We start from the raw sequence: 18,534 nt of genomic DNA on the forward strand, positions 1-18,534 counted from the left end.
TAAATTGGATTTAAGTAAAGTAGAATTGTGTGAAGTCTGAAGCTTTGCCCCCCCCTATTTTGGGGGCAAAAAGTTTGGGGGCAAAGTTATGAATCAAAAAAAAAAAAGCAAAAGTCAAGACAACTAAAGATGATTCAGGATGCAGGGGATGACTGTATGTTATCAATATTTGACAAAGTCCTAAGTTCTCCCCTGTACCATTTTAAGTCATCTTCTTGGCTATTGGAAACATTCCTCAAATTCACCTATTCTACAAGGGAAGTCTTCACATGTTTGAGATTGACACCTCCCTAATTCAGCAGTGAGTTTGAGGCCTCTCAAACATTCCTAGTCCATTTACCAAAACAGTTTACCAAACTATGGCCAATGTAAGAGCAACAACTTCTTAGAGGCACAGGTGAGAGCTGAGTAGTAGGTGGACACAAAGATGAAAAATAGTTCTGAAAAAGGTCCTGAAAACCTTCTTACTAAAAGTATTAGTTTTTCCTGAACATCTGTACACAAATGTCTGTTGAATGAAACTAGTGATCACCCAAATGAAGGACAGAAGTTTAATAAAGTTAAAACATTCAAACAAAAACATTTCTTTTGAGAAAAGTAATTCTTTTCATTACCCATTGCATATACATTGAATAGCTCAAGTGACTGGCTAATCTTTAATTCTCCCTTTAAATCAGAGAAGGTTAAACAAAATGTAGTTTGGATTTAGGACAACTAATTAATACTCTACGGCAGTAGACATGATGATTTCATATTTCAAAAAGATAATATGATACATTCATCTGCATTTTCCCAATGCAAAAAAAATGCCTAATATCCAGTGTAGTTATTTCTTCAAATAATCACAGGAAATATAAAACCATGAACTAAGCTGATTTTAGAATAACATAACTATTGATGAAAGTTATGTGGGAAGAGTAAACATCTGGTAAGGCATCAAGAATAGTGCACTTTTTCTGGTATTCAGGGTACAAAGTTATAATATCATTTTGAGATTATTAGCCACATGAACTTGGATAAGCACATAACCAACTAATACCCATTTTAGTCATCCATGTATAAAGAATAGTAACATTTTCCCTATCCACTTCACAAATGTTATACAACAAAAGTCTTAAATTAAGAAACTTTTCATCAATCTTATTTTCCATATTTTAAAATTACAACATTTTTCATTATTTACATTTATTGTACACATAAGGATATTTATGGGGTGAAACTTAGTAACCCATGACTTTAGTAAAAGTTTTAACTAATCAGTTTCTAGAATGTATCCTCAAGATTACTGAAGACTATGTTCCATATCATTAATATAATTATTCTTGATTCTTACTTCAAGAAAATTAACTATGGACTCTCTCCCTCCCTCTCTCTCTCTCTCTCTCTCTCTCTCTCTTTTTTTTTTCTCATACACACACACACACACCACACACACACACACACACACATACACACCACATTTATTATGGGTCAAGGAAGACAAAGAAAGTAATTTGCCATTCCATACTAAAATGGAAAATATTTTCAAAACTGGGTCACTGCATGGCTAAAAGTAGTTCCCTAAAATACCACATCATCAAACTAACCTTGAAAAGACAAATCTGATCATGTTTTGTTTATTTTAAATAATTTAAATAGACTAGACAACCAAGACCTAGACCCAAATGATCTTAATATACTGGTATTTATTTTGAAAAGGACTTTCTGTTCAGCAATGAATAATAGACAAATTATAAACTAATTTGACAGAAAAAAATGGATAATGCAGAATCTTACAAGATATCACTAAAAGTTCAAATTTCTGTCATTTAGATGTAAAAGTTCGCATAATTGAAACAGTATATAATCAGAATGAAATATCTGGTGATATATTAGGAGGGAGAAATCATAAGTCAATAATATAAAATGGATTTCATTATACACTATAAGTCTTCATTATAGACATATAGTAAATTATATGATTATATGCCATTACACAATGATCAATAGATGTATACAAAGTTATCAAATGTAAAAGTTCAAAATTTTATTAACCCAATTAAATAACTTTCCAACTCTCCTAATACAATGAAATACTTATTATATTAAGTCTAAATTTCAAATGATAAAATAAAATAAAAAATTAATCACTTCTGAAGGGCACTAGGAAGATAGGCATGCAACCACTATTGAGAGAGCTGGGAAATGATGGAAATGTTCTAAAAATAATTTTAAATTAGACAAGAACAATGGATGATTCATTCATTCTCTTTGGTCCAATGATCCCACCAAATAAAAGATATTAAAATGTGGGAATAAATGGCAGAAAAATATCAAAATATTGATAATATCATATTTTATAAAAGACAGCAGGCAATAATGCATAATGGTCATTTGTTGCCAAATAAATGAATTAATTATGGTTGTTGAATTTAATAGAATATTATTGCAATCTAAAGAAATACAAGTATAATAAATTCAGAGAAAGATGGCTATTTTGGAAGGAAAAGTTGCAGAATAAAAAGTAGAGCAGAAGAACAAAATACAGAACTACAATTCATAGTAATAAATACAACATTAAAAGATGTAGAAATTCAGATTATGAAATTACTTTTTCTAATTTAAGGAGATAAAAATATAGTACAATAGTTCAAATCAATTTTCTCCCATTATATTGTGATCTCCTTTTTTCTGCCTTTCTTTGTATGTGTTATGTTTTAGCACAATTCCTTTCACATAGATGGGACTTCATAAATGCTTTCTGAAAAGAGATAAACAAGTATTTATTAATTAATTATGTCATAGAACATACCTATTCAGTGATTAAAGTGAAAAAAGAACTACAATTAAACATTTATTTTCACCATAAAAACAAAAAACATGTCCATTGGAAAATAACATGTATGCAAATAAGTACATATATTTATAGAAATTAACTCCCACTTGTGGCTTAAGGATGCTTAACAATTATGATCAGAACAAATTTCTTATATGGAGTTATATCTATGTAGAAAAGGAGTTTAAGATTTTACATGGAAAAATGAAGACAAAAAACATTTTAGGAATTGGATACAGAATATGGAACATAGAAAAGGAAAATGTATAGTCATTCAAAAATAATTTTAAAGATACTAATGCATGAATAAGTGTTGTATAATGTTTTAACATATATTTTGTTTGTTATATGACAAGTGAGGGAAGGGTTCATTAAAGAGAAATTTTTGGAAAGTGGCTTCAAAAACAACACAATAAAAACTTTAAGAAATTAGGAACAGAGAATCAGAGAAAGAGATAGAAATAGAAATAGGATGAGAGAATAAGACTAAGTCAGAAAATGAAAGTGATATGTAATTTATATTAGCTTCTAATAATCTAGGTAACCAATAATAATGGATATAATTTTGATGTACATAAAATATAATGAAATGTCAGTATATGTTGTCTATTCAAAAAAAGTATGTTATGGAGCTTGATGACATAGTTTCCAAAAGCTGAAGAATTGTCCTTAATAATGAAGATTGTTCCATGAACATGAAATATATTTCTACAAGATAAGACTGGGAAAAGGAAGTTTACAAGTTTGAATATGATGACAAGGGCCCTCAAAAGTCATCTAGCACAAATCCCTCAAATTTTGAAGTGGAAATTGATGTCCAGAGAGATGTGGTTATTTGCCTAACTTAAAATTCAGTCCTCATTACACCAAAACATGTTGCAGTCTTTTTTAATAAAAGAATAATAGAAAATGAAATAAAAATACTAGTATGATTTATTTATAAGTAAATGAGAATTTTTTATTGAATTACTCATTAAAGATTATCTCTTGAATTCAGTGCTCAAAATTTGAAGGTTTTGTTCTTAGGGAAGAAGAGACCAACAAACTCTCCTGTCCAGGGTTCTCTGAGATTTTTTATTCCTAAAGAATATATGAGCTCTCTCTCTCTCTCTCTCTCTCTCTCTCGCTCTCTCTCAACTTGTTTTAATACACCATTTAGTTTTAATAGGGACCATTGGATGCAATTAACTGAAGGCAAAGGCTTATTAAAAAGTGTAGCTTAAAATTAAAAAAAAAAACATTATTTTAGATACACTCTTCTACAAATGCTATAGTATGGGTGAACAGAATGGCAAAATAGATATGCCCACTACTATTAGAATACTATTACCTAGTAACACTTTACCCTGTTAATAGGAGACACACAACTAGAGATTACATAACACCAAAGCAATTAATACTTCTGTAAGGGCAAATCTCTGTTCTCTTTCTTTCCTGTCTATAATCCAGAGTAAAATGCCACTCTTCTCTGCTGCTACACTATTAAATGAGTAGATCTATAGATAACTCCCTAATCTCCAGCTAGGAGGTGTTTTTTCTTCTTATCTACAGTCAGATATCTCCTTCTTTCTTGGACCTCTTCCCAGCTAGGTTTGGTATTTTCTATTGGTATAATAACTATGTTTTCGGGTACATCAAGAGGTGGTAATTTCTACTACCCCATGTATGCATACATGTTTGGGTGCACACACACACATGCACACACTATGGTCTGTGTGGTCTCTAGTAGAGACACAGATAAAAAAGTAAAGAACAATTCTCTTTTAAGAGACTGTTTTTCCCTTCATTCCTCCAAAACTGACTCTCCTGTTTTCCCGATTCAAGTTTTCTCCCTATCTTTACTTCAGTGTTTGCAAGTTAGTTTTTGAGATGTCACCTAAGGTGTGAGCCATCTTCTTTCAGTCAGTGTTGAAATGTTTTTCAAATTTATCAAAGAATGTTTTTTATGGTACCTAAAGATATATCAGTATAGACATATCTTTATAATCTATTTAATAAACTAATATCTTGCCTTTAAAGACAGGTCTTACCATTTTTTCATTATCTGGTATGGGAGATCAGCTGAAAGGGGAGGAGTGTCCAGTGCAACACCTCCAAGAAAAATGAATGGAAAATTCCCTATCACTTTGATGCTGGTTTAATGAGAGGAGACACAGTTAATGGCAGATCAATATCTCCTTTTTAGTGTTCTTTCTTATATGCCACTTTGCTTCAAATTCTCCTCACCTATGTGTTTGTTAGAATGAAGTCAGCACACAGCAATGACATAAACAGCTACAGCAAATACTAGAGACTCATTGATAGACAAAATTGAATTTTTTTTCCCTCCAGTCTTCAATCTGTTTACTTCTTTTTTCTATCTTCATACAATTATACTTCCTCATTCTTCTTCTACCACATATCCTGGAGAGGAAGTTGTTTCAGGCAGTTGTTTGGGTGATGTCCCATAGTCTAGAGCTTTGAAAAACTTAAAACAATTTCCTGACTATAAGTTATTATCACTTCTTGTATAGCCAATTAAACTATTATAATTCATATGTACTATGCTATTAGAATTGAAAATTTATATTCATTTATTTTCTTATTTGAGGTTTCAAAGGGACAACATGGGCAGAACACAGGACTTGGAATTCAGGAAAACCTAAATTCAAAATCAGCTTCAAAAACTTGCTAGATGTGTTACCATTGACAAATCACATAACCTCTTTCTGCTTCAGTTTCCTCAATTTCTCTCAGGATTGTTAGAAGGAAAAAGTTTATGTTTTATATCATTTTGCAAAACTCAAAATGTTATGTATATATTTTCTATCATCATCATCATCGTTGTTGTTATTTTTCTGTACAACTTTATGAGGTTTTAATACACCTATATTACAAATAAGGAAACTAAGGATCACTAAAGGCAAGTGACTTGCTTAAGTTCTTAGTACTAGAAAATTCTGGAGTGAGAACTGAAGGGTGGGACTTCTGACTCCAAATACAGTAGGGGCAAATAATCTGTTTTGTAATCTAATTCTCTTAGGAATCTGATTAGCAGACACTGATAAAGATAGTCTGAAGAAAGTTGTTACTATCTACTAATGTCTTATGTTACCTATTCCATATAAGCTATCCTTTTTAATTTGGACTTTGTATATATGCCATATGTACTTAAGTCAGAATTGCAGGGACAGATTATCAATAGAGGATTTTTTTTCTCTTTTTTAAACTTCAAGACTCATTTAGCATAATCACAACTCCTTCACTAAGTTTAGGCATGAATATCTCAACTTCTTGTAGGGCTGATCCTCTGTATTAACTTCAAAGATCATAAAATATATAGTTACCCACAGAATCTACATAATACTTAATATACTGACTAATCAAAATTATCTCTGTACAAGATTTTTGTTTTTACAGTTACCCATTTCAAAGTGTTTTTTTTTTTTTCCTTTCAGGCTAGAGATTCACCATTTCTTAATTCAGTTTCTTTGCTGTTCATTTTGTGCTCTGAAAACCAAAAACAAAAAACTCCAGGATTATTTAATGTGCTCTGAAAGACTTTATATCCCTCTCCCAAGAAATCTATTATCTTTTCTTTCTTTTTGTATTTACTTAATATTTTCTTAATTAATGTATCTTTTTTTAATCTGACTTAATTTTTTGAGATTTAAATTCTCTCAAAACAATATATTACCCTCCTTATCAAGAAAAAATTGCAAAATATATTTTCACATTAGTCCTTTTATAAAAGGAAATGTAGACAAAAAAAGAAAGTTTAAAAGAAAACATGTTTCTATCTGCATTCACACTTCATCAGTTTTCTCTGGAAATGTATGGCACTTTTCATTATTAGTCCTTCAGATTTGTTTTGGATAGTTGTTTTGCTGAAAATAATTGAGGCATTTACAATTGATCATTATATAATATTGCTGCTACTGATCACATTGTTCTCCTGGTTCTGCTTGTTTCACTCTTGATAAGTTCATATAAGTTTTTCCATTATTTCTTGTACTACAATAGTATTTCATCATAATCATATATGACAACTTTTTTAGTCATTGCCCCAGCTGATGGGGATACCCTCAATATCTAACTCTTGGCCACCACAAAAATAGGTGCTAAAAATTGGTTTATGCAAATAAGTTCTTTTCCCGTCTCTTTGATTCTTTGTATGGACAATTAGCCTTTTAGGCATAGTTCCAATCAATTCACAACTCTACCAACAATAAATTAGTGTCTCAATTTTCCCATGTTCCCTCCCACATTTGTCATTTTTCTGTCAACACATAGGTTTAGGATAGTACCTCAGAATTATTTTAATTAGCATTTTCTTTTTTTTTTCTTTTTTTTGGGGGGGGTGTTAAGCATTGAATTCTTTTTTTTTTTAATTTTTTTTTAATTTTATAATAACTTTATATTGACAGAATACATGCCATAGTAATTTTAATTAGCATTTTCTAATCAATGATGGCTACTGTTGGTAGAGTTATGAATTGATTGGAACAATGCCCAAAGGGCGTCATATTCCAAGACTTCTTATCTTTTAAATAAAAAATGCCAAACCTGGTGTAATCCTGAGTGAGTTTCCTTGATAGTTGAATTGTTTCTTTCTGGCTGCTTGCAATGTTTTCTTCTTGACTTAGAAGCTCTAAAATTTGGCTATAAAACTTCTGTTCATTTTGGAATCTCTTTCAGGAGATAATTGGTATACTTTATCCTCTTTTTCTAGAATATCAGGGCAGTTTTCCTTGATAATTTGTTGAAAAGATAATATTGTCATTTTTCCCCCCCAAGGATTTCAGGTAGTCCAATATTCTTAAATGATCTCTTATGGATTGATTTTTCAACGTCTTTTGTTTTTCCAATGAGATTTTTTTTTTCTCTTCTTTTCTTTTTATTTTGTTTTATTGCTTTTGATGACTCAGCTTCCATTTGCCTAATTCTAATTTTTAAGAAATTATTTTATTCAGTGAGCTTCTGTACCTCTTTTTCCATTTGGCCACTTTTCCTTTTTAAGGAGGTCTTCAGTGAATTTTTGTACATCTGTTTCTATATAGCTAATTCTAGTTATCAAGTAGTTTTTTTGTTTTTTTTTTTTGAGAAAATGTGTGTGTATTTTATTTATTTTTCTTATTTAACTAGCTCTGCCTTTTAAGGTGTTCTACTTTTTTAATGTATTTTTGTGTTTCTTTGGCCATTTGATTGCTTTTGTTTCTGAAGTGCTATTTTTTTAAGTATTCTGTGTGTTTGTGTAAGTGTGAATATGAATGTGTTTCTTTTTCCAATCTCTTGAGTTTTGTTTTTTGATGATTTCTTTTACATCTATATTATTTCTTTGCCCAATTTTTCCTCTACTGCTCTAATTTGATGTTTAATATTTTTTAAGATTTCCAGGAATTCTTTTTTTTGGGGCCTAAATATATCTTACCATGAGATAAAAATTTCAGAAACCACTGCTGCTAATTCATCTGTACCCAGGGCCTGCTACTACCTTGCTAAGTTGTTACATGGGCTGGACTGTGCTGTACTCTCACCCACATTTAACATATTATTCTTGCTGATGTTCTGTAATTTTGGAGTACAAAATTGTTTTAGCTCTATTCTTGTGTGAGTTCTGCCCTTTCACAATTCATTTTAAGGCAGTTAATTTTGTGTGCTAGGATTGGGAAAGTTCTAGTGAATTCCTGCTTTTTCTTTACTACCATCCACTCTTCCTCTGCTACCATTTATATACTACCTTGGAGATCTGTCCTTTACCTTTTTGATTTTATTTAAAAAAAAAAATGATATCAGATGTTAACAACATTCAAAATGTATTTTAGATCACTAATTATCATTTTTCCATTAATGTTTTTAAATAATCTTTGCCAAATAATCACTCACATATACAATTTATCATGTTTCTTCTTTGAAATGGTGAATCATCTGTATGACCAATTACATCTAATGTTGTAAATTTATATTACCCAAAGAATATTTTTATGTGATTTCCTTCAATAAGAAGCAGAGAACAAATTAGAAATTTTTCATGAGATTTCCAGATATCTCCAGCAAGTTATCTTACAATTAGCTTGCAATGAAGTTTTGAGGATAAGTAATATTTAACTTTTTAACTTAAAAAAAAAAGTGAACAATTATCTTGATATAAGATTGCTTTCTTCACAAATATTTGCTTTTAATTAAAGAAACTTTTCAATTGAACTTCAGTGTGAATATTTCTGGGCACATGAGAAGGACTTAGGGCTATCTGAAAAATTGTATTAGTCAAATATGACATTACTAATTCATTCAACTGAGATTTATTCAATATAAAATAAACAAATATTACTGTTTTAGGTAGGTTTGCAATATGAAATTTAATTTAGTTGACTTGTTTCAAAACTAATAACAAAAACAATCTTTATTTTCTGCCAATGCCAAAATTTTATATTTCTTTTAGATATATTTAGATCATTCTGAAGAAGTTGCCAAGAGATACTCCTCATTACCAAAGTAGTCTTTAACATTAATTATGGTTGTAGGAGCTAATTTAATAGTATGGATGGTTTGTACCAAGAGAAAAATTTTACTGTAAGTATTCTTCATGTTAAGACAATCACTGATATATATGATATTTTGAAAAGATATTGTGAGGAAGACATAATAGAACTGTTATTGCAAGGGTCAGAATTTTATCAGGAAACCTCTAATTTTATGCAATAGGACACTAGAGAAAGAATGAAAATTTAATGCAGTCAAATGAAAGAGTGTGGAAGATTTAAATAAAACATAGTGATTTAATGTGAATAAACAGAACAATCCCTGTCTTTGATAACCAAAGAAAAAAAAGGATAATTCAAGCAGTATCCTATTAATTTTTGAGAAATTAGATACATGCAGCTTACATTCTAAGGAAAAGAGAAGTAGCTAAGCATAGAAATGCACATATATTGATTATTATTAAACAAATAAATCATGTTTTCAAATTCTTCTATGTGATATGATAATTTTCTGTTCAATTCAGCAAAATAGGGGCAAGGTACAGTATAAGGTTTAGGGTAATTTGAACCAATCCACAAATAAAAGTCCCTGCCCATAAGAATCTTATAATCTTGCTTCCTAAGTAAGGTCGGACACAAATGAATTTACTAAAAAATTATAATGCAAAAAGGACAATGAAGAGGTCCAAGCAAAATTACAATTTCAGAATTATTCATTTCAGATTTATCAAAGAGCTAATGAATTATCATATCAATATCATATCAGTATATAGGCAGTAATGTTCTCTAAAATCTTATTTTTTCTAGTAAATTTATTTATTTTTAATATACAAAAAAAAAAGTGAACTTAGCTGTTGATTTACATTCATTCTCCTTAATCTTTCTCTGAATACAGAAACCTTTTTCTGTCCAAAGTTTATTAGGATTGCTTTGGATCACTGAACCACTAAGAAGAAGCAAGTCTTTCTTAGTTGATCATCACACATTCATCTTGTTATTGTGTACAATGTATTCCTGCTTCTGCTTATTTCACTCACTAGAAGTTCATGTAAAACTTTCCAGGTCTTTCTAAAATCAGCTTGTTCATAATTTTTTTTTATAGAATAATAATATTCCATAATTGTTGTTGTGAAGATCACATTATTGCTAAAGTGCTTAGTACAAAACATGCTATATGGATGTTAACTGATTTATTGGATACAATTGCTTCACATTTGATACTTTCATAGGTTTTTAGATGTGACCAAGACATGTCAATATTGAGATAAATGATTTCTACATATGTGTGTAAACTAGGAGAATAGTGCATAAAGGAAAGAGAGTCTCTTTCTTCTCCCTCCCCTTCTTCCTGTAGGTATATATGGATGAAGAGATGAGAGAGATGAACACTCAGTTCAGTGAAATTTGTTATTTAGATGTGATAGTTAAAAACAATCTTACAGGAGCTCTAAATAAAGCTCACTAAAGGTATATGCAAATTGTAATCTATTTGCACTAATAGTATTAATAGAAAATTTAGGAGTTTGGAAACTTTAGGGAAACAGAAAAGCATGATGCTATTATACTTTGAAGATTCTGGCAACAAATAGCCTGCTTTTGAATTATTTAGAGTGAGACTTCTGAAGGTGCTGTCAGTAAAAACTGGCACTTTAACCTTTTCCTGGCTCACAAGAGAAACGCTTTGTGTGAATTGGAAAATAACCAAATGGCAATGCAAGTTGTCTTGAACATTTAGTTAGAATTTAAGGAATCTTGTTAACTAAAGTCAATTTTAATATCTGCTCTATCTCAATTTTAAGAATTGCCTTGTTTTCTCCCTAAACTTACTTAAGGGAATAGAATTCTCTTAATTCTATTTAAATATAGCTAAGATTATTTAGCTATTAGCTAAATTGTTAAGCTAAAATTGTTTTTTTTTTTTGGTTTTTTTAAAGGCTAAAATTGTTAACTAAGTTATTTGGAGTTATGATCATCATGTTAAACCTAAAATTGGTTATTGCTGTGAATGGAACAAGAGGCATGAGGTGAAAGTCTTATCAGTTCACCTCTTAAGTATGAGGTGTGCAACACCTTTTTTCCCATTCCCAGAGAGAGCAGAGATACCAAACAACACAACCCATGAAAACACTGAGAATAGTTAGGATGGGCAACAACAAACTCTCCCCTTTCTCTAGGGTCTCTGTCAATTCTCCTTAATTTGTAAGTTTTCCTGTTTTCTGGAACAATCAGGGTAAGCAAGGTCATCAGCCCTGAGACATGAGCCTGTTTAGAATATATAGTCTCTAAACAAGGAATGTGTTTACTTAGAATCTTCATGTTAAACAAAATCTCCTATGTGTATAAGTTCTTCTGGTAAACTTGAAAAAATAGTGTTATCTATCCCTAAGTTATGAATGGTATCATTTCCTATTAGAGATAAAATCTCTTGGGACTGTAACTTATATTCTTTTGAGTTTTGAATTTGGTTGCCAGATCATGGTCAGTAACCTAGTAATCTATCATTACAGATACATGCCATAAATTACTCAGAGGAATGCCTTTCTGAACTGTCATAGGTGGATGTCTTATCTAGGCAAGAGCTTCAAGGATAACATTAGCCTCTACTCAAAGTGGGCTCCTTCTGACACAGTTTCCCAGTTTTGTTTCTTAGTTTCCTTGAATCTGGCTATGAGATGGAATTATTACTTCATGATTAGTTGTCAAACATAGCTAAAGATGCTTTATCCTGTCATGTATGTGATCTCAGGCTGAAGCCTGAAGAATCAGTTTTGACATTATTATAATCATTTCCCTGCCTTTTCCCTCATAACAAATTTCTATAATCAGAGCAAATGTCAGTAGAAGGCATGAGTCCAATTCAATACCCAAAGGACATAATGGTTTTCTATTTTAGATATTAAAGATGCTTTCTTTTGCATAAAGACTAACAATTTATTTTTGCCTTTGAAGGGGCAAATCCAGGGGAGCATAACTCCCATCAATAAACATGGGCAGTCACATTCATAACATAGAGGTGGCTCAGGGCTTCCATGACAGCCCACATGTATTTGAACAGGCACTGACCTTTCAGTATGTAGATGATACCTGAATCTGCAGCCCCGCCATGAGACTTCTCTGGCTACGGCCATAAAAACCCTTAGTTTCCAGCTTCCTCCCTACCCCCAGGGCTATGGAGTTTCTTTGTATAATAATTCACATGGCCCATCAGTCTGTTTCGTATTTGGGTCATGAATTAATTTCCACCCCTCTTTTGCTCACAGGGGAAGGAAAGCACCCTTTCAGAGGTTTCAAACTGCTATTGGTTTTCACTGTCACCTTTACTAATTGGGAAAAAACCTTCCCCCTTGTAAGACTGAAAAGGCTCAGAGGTTTTTGCTAAAGGACATAAAACCCATTTAAGATTAATTATTATTTCCACTCTGTATGTCATCCTCTTTACCCAGTGCTTAATGCCTTTCAACCATTATGGTGTTGAGCACTCTTATCACTATGTATAATGCCATTAATTCTACCCTTTACCCCTATTCTTTTGAGAGAAAAAACCAGGAATTTTAAGGAAATATTCTTTGGTATTTCATGTAGGAAAAGCTATCTATATGTGTAGATATTCACGATAGCTTCCTCTACCCCTAAATCTTCCTCTGGGTGGAGTCCCTATCCCAAATAATGCCTATACTAACCACTTTTAATTATTCTTTTTTTTTTTTTGCTCATATTTGGCCTATTTGTAAAATTTGTTTTTTCCAGAATCTAAGCTATGAACTTCCAACTACCTGTTAAGTCCAAATATCATCAGCTAACTGATTATGACACACAGCAACCTCCTGAATACTGCTATAGCCATCTTCAAGTTGCATGCCTCCTCTCACACTGGAACACACTAAGTAGGGACAGGTCTATACCTGTTATCAGCACGAAGCAGCTCCAGAAGATGAGATCTCCATCCCTTTATCCAAAATGAATTTGAGGTTCACACTGCTGGAGAAGGGGAAAAAGGATAGGGTATAGTTTCTAAGGGGAAATACAGCAATAATTTTAAGGTTCCTTGATCTTAGAGTGCTTCTGTTCTAACAATATGTCACTGATTCTAAAATTCTGACTTAAGAATCAGTGATCCTGAAGTCCCCCCAATCTTAGAATGCTTTTGTTCTAACAATCTATCTGTCAGTGATCTAAAGCCTTCTGGCCTTCCAATAGTCCTACAAACATTGCAGACAGTCAGAGAAACAATCTGCTAGTCAGTAACAACCAAATTTCTGAGACCACTCCTAGGTTCTACTTCTAGGCCACAAAATTAGCTTATCAATGACTGAAGAACTGGATGAATTTGTCTCCTTGCCCCCAGTCCATTGCTAAATTCTTTAGAACTTAGCCTGCTTCAGCTGACATTGCAATTACAATAAACTTTGGCCCTTGATTTGGACATGGGTTGAAGCCTACAAATTCTTTTAAGACACCTCACCACACCAGTCTGCAAACTCCAAACTTTTGAGGTCCCTTTTAAACCTCAACAAGAGACTATCCTAATTGGTCAATAATCAATTGTAAATATTCTGAAATGTCTATCGTTTTTGTAGGATGAAATGAATTTGTCTAGCTAGTGAGATGGAAATTCAATTGTAAATGAATACATTTCAAAGTTTCTTACAATTATTATGAACATAAATGATAGCTGATGGTAGAACAATTAGAACATGATTGTAAAATATAAAGAAATTAAGCAAATATCCTGAAGGCAATTTGTAATAAATTTTTTTCTCTGATACTATTATTAATAGTTTACCATGTCTTCCAGAGAAAAAGTGCCAAACATTGACAAGCTTATTGTCAATCATTTATATATCTTTAATATATATATATATATATATAATATTTATATTCAGACTAAAAACTCAATATGAAATATCCCTACAATTAATTTTAACATTTGCTTGCTAATTAGATTTTTTTTTTCTGTGACAACAGAAAAAAAATACATTCAAGAAAGTTATCATTAAAAGCCTGCTGGTGAATCTCTTCCCACTTCAATTCATTCTATATCCAAGCATCAGTGTAACTTTCTTAAGTAATAGGTCTGAGCACTTAACAACCATTTCCCCACATGGTTCTTTATCATCTTCAGGAATAAAAACAGAGTTTTCAGTGTTCAAGCCCTTTTCCTTTATGACCAAGCCCCCACTCCCAAACCCCTTCTATCATCTACTACTATCATATCTTACAACTTAATGTAAGAGAAATTTTTTTTTCTTTGTTTGTCTTTAATACAGAGTAATGCTGCTGATGCTGCTGTGGATGAGGATTTTTTAATGAATTCATTTGACAGTAAGACAAATGAAATATTTTCCAGGTTGCTATCTGGACTGTCCCCCAGACTTTGTATGAATCATTAGAAATTTATTTATTCTGTAATCTCATTCCACCTTTGGACTTTATGTATGGAAAGTGTCTTACATCCCTGAGGTCTAGTATTTGCGTCTTCTAGTACTTTTTTTTTTTTTTTTTTTTTTTTTTAAGAAACACTCCCAGACCAACCACATCTTCATTTTTTTCTAGGCTATATAATCTCTGGGCACATATTCAGTCATTCATTTAGTCAAAAAATATTTATCAAGTGCCTGAGTGCTGTGTATAATAAGACACAAAAGACAATCTCTGTTCTCAAAGAACACACAATTAAAAAAATCTAAACAAACAATAAATGGAATAAAGTGGTAATTGAAGGATGAGAAGAGTTTCTGATCTAGAAGGGATTTTACTTGGTGCTTTCTTAATAGAACAGCCACAAGGCCAGTGTCACTGAATCATATAGAATTAATAAATAGTAAGATATAATAGTACTAGATGATCGAAGGGGTTTGGGAGTGGGGGCTTGGTCATAAAGGAAAAGGGCTTGAACACCTGAAAGCTCTGCTTTTATTCCTGAAGATGATAAAGAACAATGTGGGGAAATAGTTGTTAAGTGCTCAGATATAGAATGAATTGAAATGGGAAGAGACTCATCAGCAGGCTATTAAAATAGTTCAGGTGCAAGATGGTGAGGTGGCTTAATCAGAGTTGGGACACTCTCAGAAGAAAGAAGGGAAATATTTGAGAAATTTTATTAAAGTGAAATAGACAAGTCAGCAACTGATAGAAGGATGGTGAGGTGAGAGATAGTTGGGAGAAATAGATTTAATTACAGTATAAAAATTAAATTGGAGAAATGAAATTTGTGTTAGAAAATTGAAACTCACAGAGGGTCTGGGATGGAGGTTATATCATCCAAAGGAAGGTAAGCTGAGCTGCAGGGACTTGGTTTTATAATCAGGAAAGGTGGCCTAAAATCTGAAAAGTATCTTTTATTCTTTGCCTCTCTGCTTTCCAAAGTTATCTTCCCCTTCTAGAATGAAAGCTCCTTGGAGAAGGTACAGGTTTGAGAGGGGAAATACACTATTCTATTAAACATTTTATAGCTTCTGGCTTTCTTACCATTTTTTTTTTAGAACCCTCAGCCAATGAGGAAAGGAGCCAGGGGATTATGGAGGAGAGCTCCTGTTGGGGAATAAAAAGTGTGGATGTGTCTCTCTAAAACCATACTTTGTGAGTCAGAGACTTTGCACTCTTTCTCATGGGAAAGAAACTTTTTCTAACACTCATACTTAGACTTCTAATTGTTTTAGTGGTCATCCTCATCCACAGCAGCATCGGCAGTCTTGCTCTATATTAAAGACAAACAAAAAATAAAACAAAACAAACTCCTTCCAAAAAGTAGACATTTTCCAGGGGAAGTTGCTATCATATAATTCTGTTACATTTAATGTTCTGTAGATTATTGCATAATAGGACAAAATATCCACTCTTTAATAATTGAGAAGACATATTGAAATTTAAAAAGTTAAATTATTGAATGTTTTTTAAAATTTTGAAAATTTAAAAATGAAATGGAAGCCATGTTCTGCACAATTCAAAATGCAAATAATAGATATTATATAGATCTTATCCTGACACACATGATTTTTGTCTTCTTATAAGGAATCCATATTTGTGAATGGGACTGGTTGGATGAAGTTTTCTCAATTTGAAACTAATTCCCAGAACCAGAAAATGAGATGTTGAACCCTAGGATGCAGAAAGTCAAGTGAAGTTAGTGAAGTTATAGGAAGTGACATGACCCACAGGAAGCAGACACTATCCAATAAAAAGGGTCTTTTCCTATTTAATCCGATGTCCTGCTGGTAGTGTCCAGCACGTGGTGGGATCTGGAATGCCTCCTGGGTGTGCTGGGCCTCTCCCTGCAGGGACTAAATAAATGCTTTCTCTTTGTACCTGAAGATGTCTTAAATTAATTAATTTGGGAAAGGGGGTCTAGCACCTGTCCCACACAGTTTATGGGGGATTAGCCTGGGATCTGTGGCTTTTCAGAGAGATGGCTGGGATCCTGATTCAAGGCAGATGCCACGTTGGGTTTTCTCTGACCATTCTTGAGATCAGACTCTCAGCCTCCCTCTCTGTGAAGGATAGGTCTAGGAGAGACACTCAAATTCAAACAGAAAAACACACAAACCTCTGAAGATGAGGAAGCCCAGGTGAGAGTGAGCCAGGTAATTTATGCATGCATAATCCATGGGGTAACTGTCTGTTAATGTCCTTGGATTATCCTTAGATGGTGTGGACCCTGGGAAGGGAGTGAGCCAGGAACACAGGCTGTTAACAACATATGACTGCAGCGCTCTGTGGTTGGCAGACTTGATGTGCTGAGTCACCAAGAGGTTAACTCTGTGTATTACAGGAGATTAGGCTGTGAGATTGAATCCTCTGAGATGGAGCAGTCCAGCTCAAATCTTCAGAGCAAAAAAAAAAAAAAAAAAGAAAGAAAAAAAAAATGTACTTGGGTATTTCTATTGTGTGTGGGGAAGGGATGGTTCTCTTCCATGTAATTTTTGTCTATGTTTGTGTCCTTTGTCCTATCTGTTCTATGAGGTAGAATTTGTTAAAAAGAGAAAGGCCTGACTTTCCTGTAGACTCCAAAGTTGAAACTGCAGGAAAGTCCCTTGAGAATAATGATTGGGGAATTTGGCAATTGGTCATTTCAAGATTCCATAACAATTCAATAAAATTGGAGGATAATGCATAGAGTAAAGAGAGTCTTTTTCTTCCCCTTCGACATTTTATGACTGCAGCAGGGACACATGGGACCAGAGGGATAAAAAGAAACTATGTTCAATCAGTTTAATGAAATTCATTATTTGAGGTACGATAGTAAAAGCAGGTTTATATTATTGGGAATTTAAAGCTGTATGTGATTTGATTTTAAGTTAAAATATAGATTAATAAAAGAAGTTCCGGTAACTTACCTTAGGGATAAATGCTTGTATCTCCCTAAGTAGATGGTATGTTGCTTTCTATAAGTATATTGGGTATTTTGTAAAATTATGAGTTATGCCTTAAAATTTTGTCAGCTCTGCTGGATATATATATATATATATACACAAATATATATTATATACAATATATGTCATATATATCTATGTTCTATGAAATTTTATCCAAAGTTATTTAATTGTGAATCTTAAAGTTTAAAGTTTAAAAAAAAAGGGATTTAAAGACAAGGGACAAGAAAGATTAATTTGCAAAAGCAATTAATATTTTGATTGGAGTATCTAGTAAAAGGGTTATTGGTTTGATAGCATTTAGAGAGAGAGAGTATGTTAAAGTATGTTGGAATTGGGAGGAGAGAGAGATTGGGCAGGGGAAGAGATGTCATGAGAGAGAAGGAGAAAGAAGGAGAGAGGGAAATAGAGTGCTGGAAATAGGGGAGAGAGAGAGGGAGCACAGAATGTTGGGAAAGAGGAGAAGAGTTGGGTTGGACAGAAAGGTGCAGGCTCCTGATGGAACTTGCCATTTGCCAGGTGAAGGGAGACACCCCATAAGGTTGGGGCATGTCTTTGCTGGCAGACTGGATTCTGGAGGACTTGGCACCCTAAAATGATTAGCTGTGAGAAGTGGGGGTTGGGAAGAAATGGGGATTGGGAGAAATGTCACTTGGAGTGGAGGGAGGGCTACCAGATGAAGTAAAGGAAGGGGTAAGAGGACCTTGTCTGATTAGATTGTCAGGTGATCTAACTCCTCCCTCCCCTCTCTTTCCCCTCCCTCTTCCCTTCATTTCCCTCCCCCTCCCCCTCAACTATGTGGAGTGGGGCTGCTTTTTAACAAACTGCAGTTCCTTAGGGCTCCCTTCCCCCACCTTGCTAATTGAAATATTAATTGCTTATATTGTTT

Source organism: Antechinus flavipes, chromosome 3 (assembly GCF_016432865.1).
Source record: "Antechinus flavipes isolate AdamAnt ecotype Samford, QLD, Australia chromosome 3, AdamAnt_v2, whole genome shotgun sequence".
Taxonomy (NCBI): Eukaryota; Metazoa; Chordata; class Mammalia; order Dasyuromorphia; family Dasyuridae; genus Antechinus; species Antechinus flavipes.